The sequence below is a fragment of the Leopardus geoffroyi genome, chromosome C1 (assembly GCF_018350155.1).
Source record: "Leopardus geoffroyi isolate Oge1 chromosome C1, O.geoffroyi_Oge1_pat1.0, whole genome shotgun sequence".
NCBI classification, from domain to species: Eukaryota; Metazoa; Chordata; class Mammalia; order Carnivora; family Felidae; genus Leopardus; species Leopardus geoffroyi.
This window is the reverse complement of record NC_059328.1, coordinates 128,704,233-128,722,843: the sequence shown is the minus strand read 5'-3', so window position 1 is coordinate 128,722,843 and position 18,611 is coordinate 128,704,233. Positions and strand designations below refer to the sequence as shown.

The window sequence follows — 18,611 nt, the reverse complement described above, 5'->3', positions numbered from 1 at the left end:
GAGCTGTTCTTCAAATAGTTTTTAACCTACCAAATTCAGGAAATACTTTATATGCTGTGACGTACCATAGTAATCCACTGGATGTTGGGCTGTATCCCACCAAAGGCCATTTGAAAGGCTTTGGCTAAATGACTGAACTGAAGCATTTTATATATATAACTGTAAAACTAAGATTATACTGAGCGTGTGTAGAAGAATAATATGTAAATATTATATGTGCTGACAAGTAGAAAGAATTCACCTAAAATATAAAGGGTAAGAAAGAGAAAAATGGAAAAGTAGAATAAGATAGAAAAGAGTAATTTAAAACTATCATAACACAGGGGTGCTTGGGTGGCTCAGTCAGGTAAGCCTATGACTCTTGATCTCAGCTCAGCTCTTGATCTCAGGGTCATGAATTTCAGCTCTGCATTGGGCTCCATGCTGGGCGTGAAGGCTATTTTAAAAAGAAAAGAAAGAGGGTAGGGGTGCCTGTGTGGTTCAGTTGGTTAAGCTGCCAACTTTGGCTCAGGTCATGATCTCATAGTTCATGAGTTTGAGCCCCCTGTCCGGCTCTGGGCTGACAGCTCAGAGTCTGGAGCCTGCTTCTGATTCTGTGTCTCCCTCTCTCTCTGCCCCTCCCCTGCTAGTCTCTCTCTCTCTCTCTCTCAAAAATAAGTAAACATTTAAAAAAATTTTTAAAGAGGGTAAAACTAACATAACACATACTAATAGCTTAGGTTAGATAAAGAAGAGGAAAAGGCACTATAAAAAGAGTTAATATAAATATAGTCCTTAGAACAAAAATACAAGCATTCCTAAATACCAAAACTATATTTAAAAGCAAGATGTATATTCCAAATAAAGACACATAGTAAATACGACATTATATACACTATAATTCAACATAAGATGACAGAACTGAGACCAGTCAAGAGTCATATCAACCAATGTGAAGGTTAATTCATTTGTTAAAAGAAATTTAATGTTTATATCCACTCACAAAGCAAAATCCAACTCCATGCTGATGGTGAATACGAGACATACTTAAAGTATGGTGATTCGGGGCATCTGGGTGGCTTAGTCGGTTAAGTGTCCAACTTCCGCTCAGGTCATGATCTCACAGTTCATGTGTTCAAGGCCCACATGGAGCTCTCTGCTATCAGTGCAGAGCCAGCTTCAGATACTCTGTCCCCCTCTTTCTCTGCCTCTCCTCTGTACACACTGTTTCTCTCTCTCTGTGTGTGTCTCAAAAATAAACATTTTTTTTTAAAGTGTGGTGATTGGAAAAGGCTAAAAATAAAGGGATAGACAAAGGTTTATCAGGCAAATGAAAACAAAAAGAATGCACGCGTTGCAGTCTTCATATCAAACAAAGTGAAATTGCCCAAAAATGATTAGAAGAGTCAAATAAGCATACCTGATAATGTTAAAAGCTACATTCCACAGTGAAGAGCAGTTTTTAATGTCCGTGTGCCAAATAATATAAGCAACCGCGCACAGAAAAAAATATATAAGATGCAAAAGAAACAGACACAAATGCTAATAATAGGGAATCTAACAACCGTTTTCAGTCTAAGGACAAGTGGACAAAACATAAGTAAAGATATTAAAAAACCTAAATTGTATAATCAGTAAGGTACATATATACTCACACCAATAATAGAAGATAAACCTTCTTAAGTGTACAGAGAACATTCATAAAGATTGCTCATAGATTATAACACAAAGAAAACATCAGTAGGTTGTATAAAATAGAAATATCATAATTATTAAGATAAATTAAATACCCTATCCAAAACCATTTCTTAGAAAAAGAACAAAAATAAATACAAATGAAGCATGAGGAAGTAAATAATGAAGAAAAATGTCAAAATTAATGAAGCAGGGAACATAAAAACAGTACGCCGAGTTAATAATCCAAAATCTTGTTTTGTTTAAAAACATTAACCAGAATACAAACCACTAGTTTAAATAATAACTGAAGAGATAAAGGATAGATATATAAAAATTTTTAAATGACACAGGGTAGGGCACCTGTGTGGCTCAGGCTAAGCTTCTGAATTCAGTTCAGGTCATTATCTCTCAGTCTATGAGGTCGACCCCCACATCAGGCTCTGTGCTTAAAGCTCAGAGCCTGGAGCCTGCTTCAGAGTCTGTGTCTCCCTCTCTCTCTGCCCCTCCCCCACTCACGCTCTGTCTCGCAAAAATAAATAAACGTTAAAAAATCTTTTTTAATAAAAATGACACAGGGTAAATAATTCTATACAGGAAATCCATGTATGCAAATAAATTTGAAAATCTAGTGGAAAGGAGTCATTTATTTCAAGAATATAATCTACCAAAACTCTTCCCAATTTGAATAGACCAGTCTCCACACACAAAAAAAGAAAGAACAAAAAGAAAAAAAAGAGAAAGAGAGAGAGAGAATTCTCTTAACAAAAAACAGGAATGGATGGCTACTTCCTTAATATGACTGAATACACACACACACACACACACACACACACACACACACACCTTCTAACAGGTAGAATACACCCATTTCCCCCCAAAAGTGCATGCCCTCGTCCTCAGAACCTATGCATATGTTACCTTAAATGACAAAAGGTACTTTGCAGATGTGTCTAAATTAAGGATTTCAAGATGGGGAGATTACCCTGGATTATCCTGGTGGGTCCAATGTATAAACAAGTTTCCTTATAAGTAAAAAAAAAAAAAAAAAAAAGAATAGGGGCACCTTGGTGGCTCAGCCAGTTAAGCGTCTGATTCTTGGTTTTGGCTTAGGTCATGATCTCACGGTTCCTGGGTTTGAGCCCCACATCAGGCTCTGTAATAACGGTGCAGGCTCTGCTTGGGATTCTCTCTCTCTCTCTGTCTCTCTCTGAAAATAAATAAATAAACTTAAAAGAAAAAAAAGAGAGAGAGATGCAGGGGAGTGAGGGTCAGAGAAATATCAGAAAAAGATCTGAAGAAACTATACCATCAGCCAAAGAGCTCAAGCAGGCTTTAGAAGCTGGGAAAGGCAAGGGAACTGACTCTGCTGGTGCCTCCAGAATAAATGCAGCCTGCTGACAACCTGACTTTATTCCAGGGAGATCTACTGCAGACTTCTGACCTCCAGGACTGCAAAATAATAAATGTACTGTTTTAAGGCACTAAGTTTGTGGTAATTTGTTATAGCAGTGATAGAAAATTGATAAATACCTCAGTCCTAAAACCAGAATCTTACTTAATGGGGAAATCCTGGAGACATTGTCACTGGGATTTGAGAAAGGTAATAATAGGCACTATCTTCATGACTATTTAAGATTTTTCTGCATTCAATTCATTAAACTAGAGAAACCAAAGGCATGAGAATGAGAGAAGAATATACAAAACTATCTCTATTTGCTGATAACATGACATTATATTTGAAAAGCACCAGAAGGCAAATGATAAAAAGTGACTCATTTAATAAAAGAATTCAGCAAGCTCCAAGTTATAAAATTAAGATACATACATCAATTGCATTTTATATTAACCACTTAGAGAATGCAATGGATGACAAAAATTCCATCTCTAATCCAAAAAATATATAAAACTTCACTTAAGAAAACAACTTAAGAAGTGTTCAGGATCCCTATAAATAGAACTACAAAACATCTCCAATAGACACATAAATAGACCTGAGACAAATGAAAAGATATCCCTTGTTTTTAGTTAGGATGTTTCAACACCAAGGTGTTAGTTTTTTCTAAGGTAATTTATAAATTTTACTTAATGAAATTCCAATGAGCTTATTTTATTGAGCTGGACAAGTTTATCATAAATTTTGCAAGGAATAAATACCTTTCAAGGATAGCTATGAAATACAGAAATAGAACAGGTATGAGGAGGGACTAGCCCTATCAGATATTGCATTATATTGGCAAAGCCTCTCTCATTAAAATACTTGGGGACTGTCTCATAAATAGACAACTAAAATACAATAGAATCCCAGTAAGAAATTCAACTACATATAGAAAGTTAATATATGACAAAGATGTTCTCTCACTTAAAGGGTCAAAGAGAGAATCATTTATAAATGGCACTGGTACTGGAAAGATTTAAAAAACAACAAAATTAGATCCATTCCTCACACCATACACAAGAATCCAGTCTAAACTGATCAAAAATTGAAATGTGAAAAATAAAATTATGCTTGTAGTAACAGAAACTATGGATATATTTAAACCGGGTATGGTGAGTCTGGGTGGCTCAGTCAGTTAAGGATTGGACTTTGGTTCAGGTCATGAACTCACAGTTTGTGGGTTAGAGCCTTGCCTTGGGCTCTGTGCTTACAGCTCAGAGCCTGAGGCCTCCTTTAGATTCTGTGTCTCCCTCTTTCTGCTCTTCCCCTGATCATGCTCTGTCACTCTCTCTCTCAAAAATAAACATTAATTTTTAATTTATTATTTTTTTAAATGTTTATTTATTTTGGAGAGAGAGGGAGCCAGAGCACAAGCAGGGGAGGGGCAGAGAAAGAGGAAGACATAGAATCCCAAGCAGGCTCCAGGCTCCCGAGCTGTCAGCACAGACCCAACACAGGGCTCAAACTCACAGACATGAGATCATGACCTGAGCCGAAGTCAGTTGCTTAACCGACTGAGCTACCCAGGTGCCCTGAAAATTTTCATAAATTTAAACTGGGTATGGAAATATTTTTCTAATCATGACTAAAATTCCAAATGCAATATATTTATCAATTTGACTATGTAAAAATTTTAAACTTTTGCATAGCAAAAATCCTATAAGCAAAGTCAAAACACAAAATGCCAACTAAGTGACAATATAAGAATATATATTATGGGACGCCTGGGTGGCTCAGTCTTTTAAACATCTGACTCTTGATTCCAGCTCAGGTCATAATCTCATGATTCCTGAGATCGAGCCCTCATCAGGCTCTCTGCTGACCATGTGGAGCTTGCTTGGGATTCTCTCTGTCTCTCTGTCTCTCTCTCTCCCTCTCTGCCCCTCCCCCACTGGTGTGCATGCTATCTTACTCTCTCTCAAAATAAATAAATAAACTTTAAAAAATATGTATATCTAATATATCTATATATAGAGATATATGTATATGTCACAGATATAGGGTTAATATCCCTAACTACAAAAATTTGAAAATGAAAACAAAGATAAAACTTCCTATAGAAATAAAGGCAAACAACATGAACAAACAATTTACAAAAAGATCTGTAAATATGGCCCCTAAATATATGGGCAAATATACAAAATTATACATATTAAGAGAAATGAAAATTAAAACCCTATCATAATATCACTTCCCACATTTCAGATTAGGAAAAAGTTCAAAAGGTTGACAGTATAATCTCGTTGTAAGTTTGTTGATGGCAATGCAAGATGGCATCACTCTCATAAAGAATTTGGCATTATTTAAACAAACTCGTATGTATTAATCCTTTTCCCAGCAATTGTACTTCTAGGAATTTATCCTGAAGATATACCTCCAACAATATGAAAATATATGAACAAAAGCTTATTCACCTAAGAATTATTTGTAATTGCAAAATATTAGATTTTGCCTAGATGTCTAAATATTAATTGCAAATATTAGATTTTGCCTAGATGTCTAAATGTGGGAGTCTGTTCAAATAAGCTACAGTGTGGGGGCACCTGGGTGGCTCAGTTGGTTAAGCATCCTGACTTCAGCTCAGGTCATGATCTCACAGTTCATGGGTGCTGACAGCTCAGAGCTTGGAACCTACTTCAGATTCTGTGTGTGTCTCTCTCTGCCCCTCCCCTGTTCATGCTCTGTGCCTCTTTCTCTCTCAAAAATAATTTTTTTTAAATGTTACACACTATGCTAATCTTTGTGTAATAAAGAAGTGAAAGTTAAAAACATAAAGAAACACAGAAGGATAAGTGAGAAAACAAGAATGGTGATTATCTACAAAAGGTAGGAGACATAGGATGGAGATATATAGGAGGAAGTAATGCTCCTTCCAGTAACATGATGTATACTTTTAACTTTGAGAAACACGTTATTGTTCAATATATTTTAAAAATAAAATTAAATCAATACATAGGAAAAGAGGAAAACAAAATCTAAAACTGAAAGTAAACCAAAAAAAAAAAAAAAAAAAAAAAAAAACCAGAAAAGAAAAAGTCCTCTATTCTCATTCCCACCAACACAACAAAAGCAACAAAATATTCTCTGCCACTTTCAAAGAACAAATTATGAAAATGACTTTTTACATTCAGGGTCAGCACTTATTTATGTTTTGAAAGGGACAGGGATAGGAAATTTCTTTCTAAATCTACTCTGGTGGTAGAGATAAAAAACATAAACAAAAGCAAAGTAACAGTAGGATTTCAGCTGTAGTTATATGATTCGTTTTATAGTAAAAATTTATTACCTCTCAGGAGCTCTTTTCAAGGGAAATCATAGAGTATTTATCTAACCAGAGCGGCCTGAGAATTTAAAGAATGTTCACCACGTACCAAATGATCACAGCTTTTAAAAGACTGCCCATGCCAAGTGCTTCTCTATATTAAAATCAAAGTAAAATCCATTCATCTGAATTTTATTGACCTAAATAATAAATATAAATCACTTCTTTTATTCATATACACAGATTGCCTAGTCTACAACCCAGATTTCTTAACTCAGATGCACTTACACTTTAATGAAAAAAAAAAAGATGAATAAAGAAGATCACTTTATTTCATTAAGTTAGGTATTGTAAAAGTTCAATAACAGCATCACTGATAATCTGAAAAAAAAAAATGAACAGGCTGTGGGACAGCTCTTTAAAAATGTAATAGGGGCGCCTGGGTGGCTCAGTCGGTTGAGTGTCCAACTTCGGTTCAGGTCATGATCTCGTGGTTTGTGATTTCAAGCCCCGCATCAGGCTTTGTGCTGACAGCTCAGAGCCTGGAGCCTGCCTCAGATTCTGTGTCTCCCCTTCTCTCTGCCCCTCCCCTCTGTCTCTGTTTCTCAATAATAAATAAGCATTAAAAATTTTAAAAATTAAATAAAAATGTAATAGTGGAACCACAGAGAAACTCCCATCAAAATAAAGGGAAAAATAGGATATGCAATGACACAATTAAAAACCAAAGATCTTTAAGCCCATTTTTAAGGCAAATCGGTGATGAGGGAGCAGAGAAGCACCAACACTAAGAGAACTGCCCACCACACGGCAAATGTAAGTGTGAAGGAAAAATTGCTTGAGGTGCTTATCAAAAGTTAACAGTAATCAATGAGAGAACTAGCAAAGGACATTAAACCTCTGTGGTGCCCTAGATTGTGAAATGACTTTCCAGCAAGGCGCAAACAGAAGCGGGCATTATGGAAGTATCCCATTCCAAATGACATGACAACTAGCCATTGCCATAATCAGAATAGAGGAAACAAAATGCCACTTGTCCATACAGTCTCACAGAGACCACCAAAAGGAAAGTGGCCTAAACATTCATATAAGTATAGCATACAAGGAATCCATTATATATGACAATTTTTACTGATTAAGGGAAACTTAAGTTCATCCTAAAAGTCAACAGACAAACGAAAATAACAATGCTTTCCTGAATGTATCAGATCCACAAAAAGGAAAAAAAAAATGTGTACTTTGCAGAGATGGATTTGAAACATTTTAGTAAAAGTTCTGGTGGACTATGTCTACATAATTCATGAGGTTGGATAAAAATGAGATGAGACAATATTGTCAACAATGGCCCTCACAGCTGTCAAGAGAAATGTTTCTGTTCATTGCAGTGGAAGTTAGAGAAATAGATTATGTTCCTACTTAACACTATATTTTCCTAATAACCTAAATATTTCATGATAGGATATAAGTCATTTCATAATTCTTTGATGACTCAATAAAATAAATAGTATAAATTTCATGACATAATGTTTAAAAAAGTTGTTTTAGTTCAATATGCTGCCTAGTACTCAAAGAACATGGTCCATGTTAGGCTCTGTGGCTCGGTCAATTAAATGTTTGACTCTTGATTTTGGCTCAGGTCATTATTTCATGGTTTATGGAATTGAGCCCCACATCAGATTCTCTGCTGACAGCACGCAGCCTGCTTGGCATTCTCTCTCTCCCTTTCTCTCTGCCCTTCCCATGTTCATGCTCTCTCTCTCTCTCTCTCTCTCTCAAAAAAAAAATAAAATAAAACTGGAAAAAAAACTAGAGAACATGGTCACTTCTGGTTTCTATACAACCACCTAAGCAGTGTGAACTCAACACTATCATCAAAATGAGAAAAAGCTAGGGGCACCTTTGTGGCTCAGTTGGTTGCACATCTGACTTTGGCTCAGGTCATGATCTCATGGTTTGTGGGTTCAAGCCCCATGTCAGGCTCTGTGCTGACAGCTCACAGTTTGGAGCCTGCTTCAGATTTTGTGTCTCCCTCTCTCTCTGTCCCTTCCCCCCACTCCTTTCTCAAAAATAAATAAACATTAAAAGACTTCTTTTCATTCCTAAAATGAGAAAAAGCCAAACAAACCAAAAACTGACAACTTCTTCAGTTCATCAGAGAATTTAGTCACAGGGCAGAAAGATGTCCCAAAAGGCACAGAGAAAAGAGGTGGATATGGAGAATCATAACTTACTGGGAGTATCTCAGGAGCAGAAACTGCCATTGAAGCCACTACAGGGTAGGAAAACTTAAGCTGTGATTGATAAATTGTTGGTGGTTTCAGTTCAGAAGAGCTTTTGAGTTAAAAATTTCAAGAGGGCCCAGTCCTACTAGAGATCCTGTATGTTCCTGAGTTTCACCTCCAGAAGTCTGACCAGGTTTTCACAATAAAGAAAAAAAAATCTCATGCTCTCATCAAGGGGAGACATTCTGAAGTAGACCCAGAGAATTCTTAAAAGTTTCTCACCCTCAAAGGAAACTATTTTACTGAAGCCTAAACAACTGGGATATTACCAGATGCTAACAATCTGGAGAAAGAAAATACCCAACCCCAGCCCTCTCTAGCCTTTCTCTATTACTTAATTAGGAAGGAAGAAGTTGTGAAGTAGGAGAAGCATTTTTAAAGGCCACATCTAGGAGAACAGGTTCAATAAAAGATTGAGACCAAATTATAGGACTATAAAACACTCCTCCTCCCCCAAAATTCATTACAAAATTCATTACTCCTCCTCCCCCCAAAACATTAATGAGGCTCCAGATTAATTACAGAGAATTACAATAAAAATAATTTCATGTACCAGAACTTAATTAGGAAGAATTTTCTAAGGAAAACCAAAAAACAAAAGAGGAAAAGGAAAAAAAAAAAAAAAAAAACATAACAAGGACACCAGAGGAAAACTTTAGACTTTGACCCCTATAGCTACCGCAAACACAGACTAATCCTAGCCAAATAAATACAAAATCTCACACCTAAAGCCCATTTTTTTTTCATAATAGGACTTTACTGAAACAGAAAACAAAGCCCATTTATCTCAGTTCCTTTTACCCAGTACATCATGTCCAGCTTTCAACAAAAGAATACAAGGCATACAAAAAGACAAAACACAGTTTGAAAAGACAGAGAAAACATCAGATTCAAACTCAGATATAGCTAAAATTTTGGCATTATATCAGGAATTTTTTTAAGTTTATCTATTTAATTTGAGATAGAGATAGAGTGAGCAGGGGACAGGTAGAGACAGAGAGAGAGAGAGAGAGAGAGAGAAAGAACCCCAAGCAGGCTCTGCACTGTCAGCACAGAGCCTGACACAGGGTTCAAACTCACAAAACCATGAGATCAGGACCTGAGACGAAACCAAGAGTCAGATACTTAACTGCCTGGGCCACCCAGGTGCCCAGTCATACGGGGAATTTAAAACAATTTTGATTAATATGCTAAAGGCTCTAACATAAAAAAATTATAATACCAAACCACATATGTATATTACGAACAAAGAGATGGAAACTCTATGAAAAAGATCAAAAGGAAATGATAGAAGTTGAAACACAAAAACAGATATGAAGACTGCCCTTTGATGGGCTCATCAACAGACTGGACATAGTTAAGGAAAGAATCACTGAGACTGAGACTGAAAAAATGTCCGGCACCTGGGTGGCTCAGTCAAGTTGAGCAACCGACTTTGGCTCAAGTCATGATCTCACAGTTTGTGGGTTCAAGCCCCATGCTGGGCTCAATGCTGACAGCTCTGAGCCTGGAGCCTGCTTCATATTCTGTCCCTCCCTTTCTTTCTGCCCCTTTCCCATTCATGTTCTGTCTTTCTGTCACTCTCTCTCTCTCTCTCTCTCTCTCTCTCTCTCAAAAATAAACATTAAAAAAAAGAGTTTAAAAAAAAAGAAAAAATGTCAACAGAAACTTCCAAAACTGAAATGTAAAGGAGAAAAAAATGAAAAAAAAAAAAAACCCAAGATATCAAGAACTACAGGACAATTATAAACAGTATAACATCCGTGTAATAGGAATATCACAGGTAAAATAAAATGAAAGAAAGAAGGAAAGAAGAAGAAGAAAAAAGAAGTGTTTAAAAATAATAAGTGAGATTTTTCAAAATTAATGACAGACAACAGACAACCAAACAAAGATTCAGGAAGCTCAGGGAACACCAAGCACAGGGTAAGCTTTTTTTTTTTTTTTAATGTTTATTTATTTTTGAGAAAGAAACAGAGTGTAAGTGGTGGAGGGGCAGAAAGAGAGGGAGACACAGAATCCGAAGCAGCTCCAGGCTCTGAGCTGTCAGTATGGAGCTCGACATGGGGCTCAAACTCACAAGCCATGAGATCATAACCTGAGCTGAAGTCAGAAGTCCAACTGACTGAGCCAGCGAGGCACCCCATGGATAAGCTTTTTTTTAAAAATGTAAGAAGAAAAAAAACCTACACCTGGGTATACAATATTCAAAATACAGAAAGTCCAAGAGAATGTTTTGGAAAAAAAAAAAAAAAAACGGGATGGGGAGCTGGACTGGAAAAACATCTAAGCTATGGATAAGCAAGGATAAAAATTACATAAAATTTTTTTTAAAACTATTCAAGCAAAAAATATAGTGGAGTGTTGAAAGAAAAACACCCACCAACCTAAATTCTATATCCAGTGAAACTATCTTTCAAAAGTATAAAAATAAAAATTTTCTCAAAGAAAAATTTAGGAAATTTGTGATCAGTAGACCTGCCTTGAAGTAAAGGTTATAAAGAAGTTCTTCAGAGACGAGAAAACGATGCAGGTCATAAACTTAAAACTACATAAATAAAGAAGGACTGTTGAAGAAGAAATAATTGAAGGTAAAATAAAATATTTTATTTTTCTCATTCATAACTGATCTAATATCAATAATTTATTCAAAATTATAATAACAATGTATTAAGTAACTATGGGTTATGGCTAAGTGAAATTAATGACAGGAGTGTTATAAGGAATGGGAAAAGGGGACTGGGAATGTTCTAAGAATGTATAAAGTGGTATGGTGTTATTTGAAAGTAGACTTGGATTAGTTGTAAATTTACTTTGCAAACTCTTGGGCAACCATGGAAAAAGGTAAAGAAAAGGGGAGCCTGCATGCCTAAGTCAATTGAACATTTGACTCTTGACTTTGGCTCAGGTTATGAACCCAGGGTTGTGGGATCAAGCCCCACATTGGGCTCTGTGCTGAACACAAAGCCTTCTTGGGATTATCTCTCTCCCTCTACCCCTCTCCCTCACTTGCTCTTACTCTCTCTCTCTAAAATAAAGTAAAAAAAAAAATAATAGAAAAAATAAAAAGGTAAAAAAAAGGTAAAGAAAAAAGATATGCTAGGAAAGAAGACCAATGACATAATAAAAAATGGTCAATTAAAATCACAGATGAAAAAACAAAAAGAGGAACAAAGAACAGGGCAATAAGTGGAAAACAATAAATATAATTGATATTGTTCCAATTACATCAATAATCATTTTAAAATTCAATGATACAAATATATCAGAGGGCTGAGACTGTCAGAGTGGATAAATCAGAAAATCCAATTATATATTGTCTACAAGAAACTTTCAAGACAAGGATAGATTAAAATGTAAAGATTACCATGCTAAAAGTAATCAAAAGAAAACTGGAGTAGTTATATTAATTCCAGACAAATCAGAATTCAGAACAAGTAAAACCATTAGGGATATAGTGAGGCATCACATAACAGCAATGGGGGCAATTCCCCAAGAATATATACCAGTCCTTGATGTGTATGAACCTAACAAGAGACATCAAACTACATGAAGTAAAAATTGATACAACTGCAAAGAAAAAATAGATGAATATACTATTATAGTTGGAGACTTCAACACCCCTCGATCAGTAATGGACAGATCCAGCAGGCAGAAAATCAGTACAGACATAGTGGAACTGAACAGTGCCATCAATCAACTGGATATAATTGACACTTAAAGAATACGTTATCCAACAATAGCAGAATACACATTATCTTCATCCTTACACCGAACATTCACCTAGACAGACCAAATTTCCAGCCATAAAACACACCTTAGCAAACTTAAAGAATAGAAATCATGCAAAGTATATTCTCAGGACACAATGGAATTAAACTACAAATCAGTAACAAAAAGGTGGCTGGAGGAGAATCCCCAAATATTTGGAGATTGAACACCACACTTTCAAATAATGCATGAGTCAAAGAAGTCACAGGATAACTTAAACAACATTTGGAATTAAATGAAAATAAAGATACAACTTATTAAAATTTATAGATGTAGTGAAAGCAGTGATTAGAAAGAAATTTATGGCATGGAATTCACATAGAAAAAAATAAATACCTAAAAGCAATAACTTAAGCTATCTTAGAAAACTAGAAAAGGAAGAGCAAATTAAATCCAAAGTAGGCAGAATGATAAGAATAAGAATTATAACTGAAATTAATAAAACTGAAAGTATAAAATCAGTAGGGAAAATATCTGAAAGCAAAAGCTGGTTCTCAAAAAATATCAGTAAAACTGATAAACCTCTAGCCAGGTTAACTAAGATTAAAAAAAAGAAGAAGAAGATACAAAGTACTAATAAGTACTGATAAGTAATGAAAGAGAGGTCATCACTAATGATCCCATGGACATAAAAAAGATAATAAAGGAATATTATGAACAAGTCTATGCACACAAATTTGATAAATTAGATGAATGAAATATACAACCTGTTAAAACTCACACAAGGAGAAATCTATAATAAGAATAGGTTCATATCTATTAAAGAAATTGAATCAATAATTAATAACCTACTAAACCAGAAAATACCACGTCCATTGTTGAATTCTACCAGTCAAGAAAAAAAAAACTATACTTATTTGCTACAATTTATTTCAGAAAATCAAAGCAGATTACACACTTTCCAGTCCATTATATGAGGCCAGCATTATCTTATTATCAAAAAATGAAGACATTATAAGAAAGGAAAACTAAGACCAATATCTCCCATAACCATATATGTAAAAATTATCAACAAAATATTAGCAAATAATACCCAACAATGCATAAAAATAATACTACATCATAACCAAATGTGCTGTATTCCAGGTATGTAAAGCCAGTTCAACATTCAAAAATCAACACAATCTAATTTATCTATAGACTAAAGGAGAAAAATCATACATTGTATCCATACATACAGAAAAAGCACTTGACAAAAACCAACACTAATGTATGATAAAAATTCTCAGCAAACTAGGAATACAGGGTAGGTTCTTCAACATGAAAAAGAACATCCAGAAAAAAACCTTCATTTAACATCATACTTAATTGTGAGGAACCAGATGCTTTCTTGCTAAGATCAGGAACAAGGCAAGGATGTCCATTTTTATCACTCCTATTTGAGTCACACTCAAAGTCCTAGATAATATAAGACAAGAAAAAGAAACGGTATATAGATTTCCAGAGTGCCTGCACCATTTTGCATTCCCACCAACAGTGCAATAGGATTCCCCTTTCTCCACAACCTCACCAACATCTATTGTTTCCTGAATTGCTAATTTTGCCATTCTGACTGGTATGAGGTAGTATCTCATTATGGTTTTGATTTGTATTTCCCTGATGACAACCAATTTTGAGCATCTTTTCATGTATCTATCTGCCATCTGGAAGTTTTCTTTGGAAAAGTATCTATTCATGTCTTCTGCACACTTCTTGGAAGTTCCTCAAAAAATTAAAAACGAAACTATCCTACAACCCAGCAACTGCACTACTAGGAATTTATCCAAAGTATACAAAAATGCTGATTTCAAGCAGCACATGTACCCCAATATTTATAGCAGCTATCAACAATAGCCAAATTATTGAAAGAGCTTAAATGTCTATCAACTGAAGAATGGATTAATAAGATGTACATACAATGTACAATACAACACATACATATGTGCATACAATTGTATGTATATACATATACATACAATGGAATACTACTCAGTGATGAAAAAGAATGGAATTTTACCATTTGCAAAACGTGGATGGAACTGGAGGGTATTATGCTAAGTAAAATAAGTCAGAAAAAGAGATCATATGATTTCACTCATATGTGGAATTTGAGAAACTTAACAGATGAACATAGGGGAAGGGAAGAAAAAATAAGATAAAAACAGATAGGGAGGAAAACCATAAGAGACTCTTAAATGCAGAGAAAAAACAGGATTGGTTGAGGGGGATGTGTTAAATGGGTGATGGGCATTAAGGAGGACACTTTTCAGAATGAGCACTGGGTGTCATATGTAAGAGATGAATCACTGGATTCTACTCCTGAAACTAAGATTACACTGTATGTTAACTAACTTGAGAATTGAAAGAAAAAAAAGAAAAGAAAAGAAAAGAAAAGAAAAGAAAAGAAAAGAAAAGAAAAGAAAAAAGAGAAGAAAAGAAAAGAGAAGAAAAGAAAAGAGAAAGGAAAGGAAAGGAAAGGAAAGGAAAGGAAAGGAAAGGAAAGAGAAAGAGAGAAAGAAAAAGAAGAGCAGTATACAGATTGGAAATGAAGAAATAAAACTTCCCTTGTCTGCAAATGATATGCTTATCTACATAGATAATCCCAAAGAATCTTAACAATAACAACATAAAGTCCTGGAACTAATAAGTGGTTATATCAAGGTTGCAGAATACAGGTTAATATATAAAACTCGATTGTTTTCTTATACACAAGCCATTAAAAACTACAACTTGAAATTTAAAACACTATATATTTATATTGGCACCAAAAATATGAAATACTTAAGTATCAATCTAACAAAATAGATACAAAATGTACATGAGAAAAAGTATAAAACTCTGATGAAGAAATCAAAGATGTAAATAAATGGAGAAATACTGCAGGTACATGGAAAAGAAGACTCAACACTATCAAGATGTTATTTCTTGGGGCACCTAGGTGCCTCATTCAGTTAAGCTTCCAACTTTTGGTTTCGCTCAGATCATCATCTCACAGTTCGTTTGTTCGAGCCCCACATCAGGCTCTGCGCTGACAGTATGGAGTCTGCTAGGGATTCTGTCTTCCTCTCTCTCTGCCCCTCTCCTGCCCACTCTCTATCTCTCCCTCCCTCTCTAAAATAAATAAACAAACATTAAAAAAAGTTATTTCTTCCCAAAGTGATCCATACACTACAAGCAATCCTAATCAAAATCTTGGCAAGTTATGTTGTAGATATTGAAAAAAACCTGATTCTATAGTTTACATAGAAAAACAAAGGTACAGAATAGATAATACAATATTTAAAAAAGAACAAATTCAGAGGACTGAAACTACCCAACTTCAAGACTTACTATAAATCTTCAGTATTTAAGACATTATTTTATTGGCAAAGAATAAATAAATAGATCAATGGACTAAAGACAGAGAGCCCAGAAATAGATCCACATAGTCAACTAATCTTTGGCAAAGGAGCAAAGGCAGTTCAATAGAAAAAGGAGAGTCTTTTTAACAAAAGGTACTAGAATAGCTGGGCATCCACACGCAAAAAAAAAAAAAAAAAAAAAAAAAAAAAGAATACAGACACCAACGTTATACCTTTCACAAAAGTTAACTCAGACTGGATCATAGATTTAATGTAAAATGTAAAACTATAAAACTCCTAGAAAACAATATAGGAGAAAATTTAGTTGATCTTAGGTTTAGAGAATTTGTTGTTGTTTTCGATGCAACACCAAAGAATGATCCATGAAAGAAATATTGATAAGTTTGACTTCACTAAGATTAAAACAAAACAAAAAAATAACTTCTCTGTGAAAGACACTGTTGAGAGAATGAAAAGGGGGCCATCAACTGGAAGGAAATATTTTCAAAACATATATCTGATAAAGGACTGGTATCCAAAGTACACAAAGAATTTGTAAAGCTCAACCATAAGAAAACAACTCAAAAAATAGACAAAAGATCTGAACAGACACCTCACCAAGGAAGATCTACAGATGGCAACTAAGCATATGAAAAGATGCCAAACATCGTAAGTGATTAAGGAACTGCAAATTAAAACAAGATACCACTATACACCTATTAAAAATGGCTAAAATCCAAAATACTGACAATAGCAAATGCTGGCCAGTATGTGAAGCAGTAGGAATGCTCATTTATTGCTGGTGACAATACAAAATGATACAGCCACTTTGGAAGACAGTTTGGCAGTTTCTTACAAAATGAAACAATTCTCACTGTAATATGTAGGAAAGTGCCCACTGGTATTTCTCCAAATTAGTTGAAAATGTATGTTCACATAAAAATCTCCAAATGAATGTTTACAGAAGCTTTATTTATAATTGCCAAAACTTGGAAGCAACCAAGATGTCCTCCAACAGGTGAATGGATAACAAATTGTGATATATCCATACAACAGAATACTGTTGGAGGAGGTAATCAAGAGGATGTGACTGCCAGTTGACCATCAGGCTAGATTCAGGCGTTTGGAGGCTCCTCACCCCTTTGCTTATCCTTGGAATATATGCTCTGTACACAGTGGGAGCTGCTCTAAGTACATGGTCTTAAAGGAGTAAGGTCTTTTGAGAACATCTAGATGGTATATGTGATGGAAACCAATTAAGGCCTCTATATAAACTTTTAAGATTTGGCAATGGGTGCAGATACCTACTCATCTTGCAGCCACCCAAGACAAGCCTTATTAGTAAGTTCTCTTGCTTACTAAACTGCCACCTCCCAATCCAGAGTGGTCTGTCTCTTTCTTCGGTCTCTCCCTGCTCTATGTATACAGGGATAGTTTGTAAACCAACAAATACTATTCAGTGATAAAAAGAACCAAGCTATCAAGCCAAGGACATACATGGAGGAATCTTAAATACATATTGCTAAGAAAAAGAAGCCAATAAGAAAAGCTATATACTGTATCATTCCAACTATATAACACTCTGGAAAAGATAAAACTATGCCATCAGCAAAAAGATCCCTGAATGCCAGGGAACTGGGGAGAGGAGAGGTGGGACCAATAGGTGGTGCACAGATTTTTAGGGCCATGAAACTATCCTATATGATACAGTAATTATGAACACATCATTATACATTTGTCCAAACCCATAGAATGTACAACACAGTGAATCCTAATTAAACTACGGACTATAATAATATGTTGATACTGGCTCATGAATGGTAACAAACACACTACACTGGTGCAAGAAGTGTGTACCATACTGTATGTGTGGAGGGGAGTGAGGAGAAGCTATATGGAAACTGTATTTTCCACTCAATTTTTCTGTAAATCTAAAACTACTCTAAAAAACAAAGTCTCTTAATTTAAAACAAAGAAAAACAACATGGCAAACACAAGCAAACTAAAACTGAAAACATTCTCTGGAATAGTAAGAAAACAATGTCTTTATAGAATCCCACATATGCATTCAAACAATAATCACCCAAATCATCTGCTTAATCTTTTGGGCTTCACAGAGGCAGGCAATAAAAGGCAGAAAATCACTCTTCAATGGACTTGCCAACCGCATATGGCATAAATCAGAATGAAGCATCAAAGATGAAATATGCTCATTTGTGAAGTCAAATGAAAAATAAAAATTAAAAAAACAAGAAACAATCATCACATTACTTTGTTCTTGAATAGCAGAGGTAGTCTTTTGAGCCTCTCCCAGACAGCTGTGGATTCTGAGAAAACAGTAACTGGCGATAATGATTAATTCTAGAGATGAGTGTTTCACTATTTTGTAATATACGCCTTACTGAAAGGCATTTAAATTTGGATAAACTTGGTAACATACCAGTGCTTTAAGACCTTCTGGGGAAAATTAAACAAATACTACTTTGAGCATATTTCTATAAACCTAGGTCATGATTTTTCTGTACTACAATTTAAAGTAGAACAATTACAAATAACTTTTAAGCACTAACAGCCTTAACTATTCTTTTTAAAAGTTTAGTCCATTCCCTCTATAGGTTTGCAATTCTAATTATTGCCGTGCAAGGTAATATGTTTTTCAAATCGATGTCATAGAAAGCATTCTTAGATTAACTTACCGTTATTATTACTACTATAAAAAATCTACCACTAAAATGTTAGAGAATCTTCTTAAACATGAAAACAAAAGTAAACAAAACCAAGTTTAAAAAACATGAATACTGGGTGCCTGGATTATGCAACCGACTTCGACTCAGGTCATAATCTCACGGTTCGTGAGTTCCAGGCCTGTGTTGGGCTCTGTGCTG

The 18,611-nt window shown here is 35.0% G+C and overlaps 1 protein-coding gene across 2 annotated transcripts in view; it reads right to left on the bottom strand.

The window, feature by feature from the left end:
* The window catches only part of THSD7B (thrombospondin type 1 domain containing 7B), a 1,583,569-nt gene that overhangs the window by 556,741 nt on the left and 1,008,217 nt on the right, over nt 1–18,611 (bottom strand). The gene's annotated exons all lie outside the window — the stretch shown is intronic.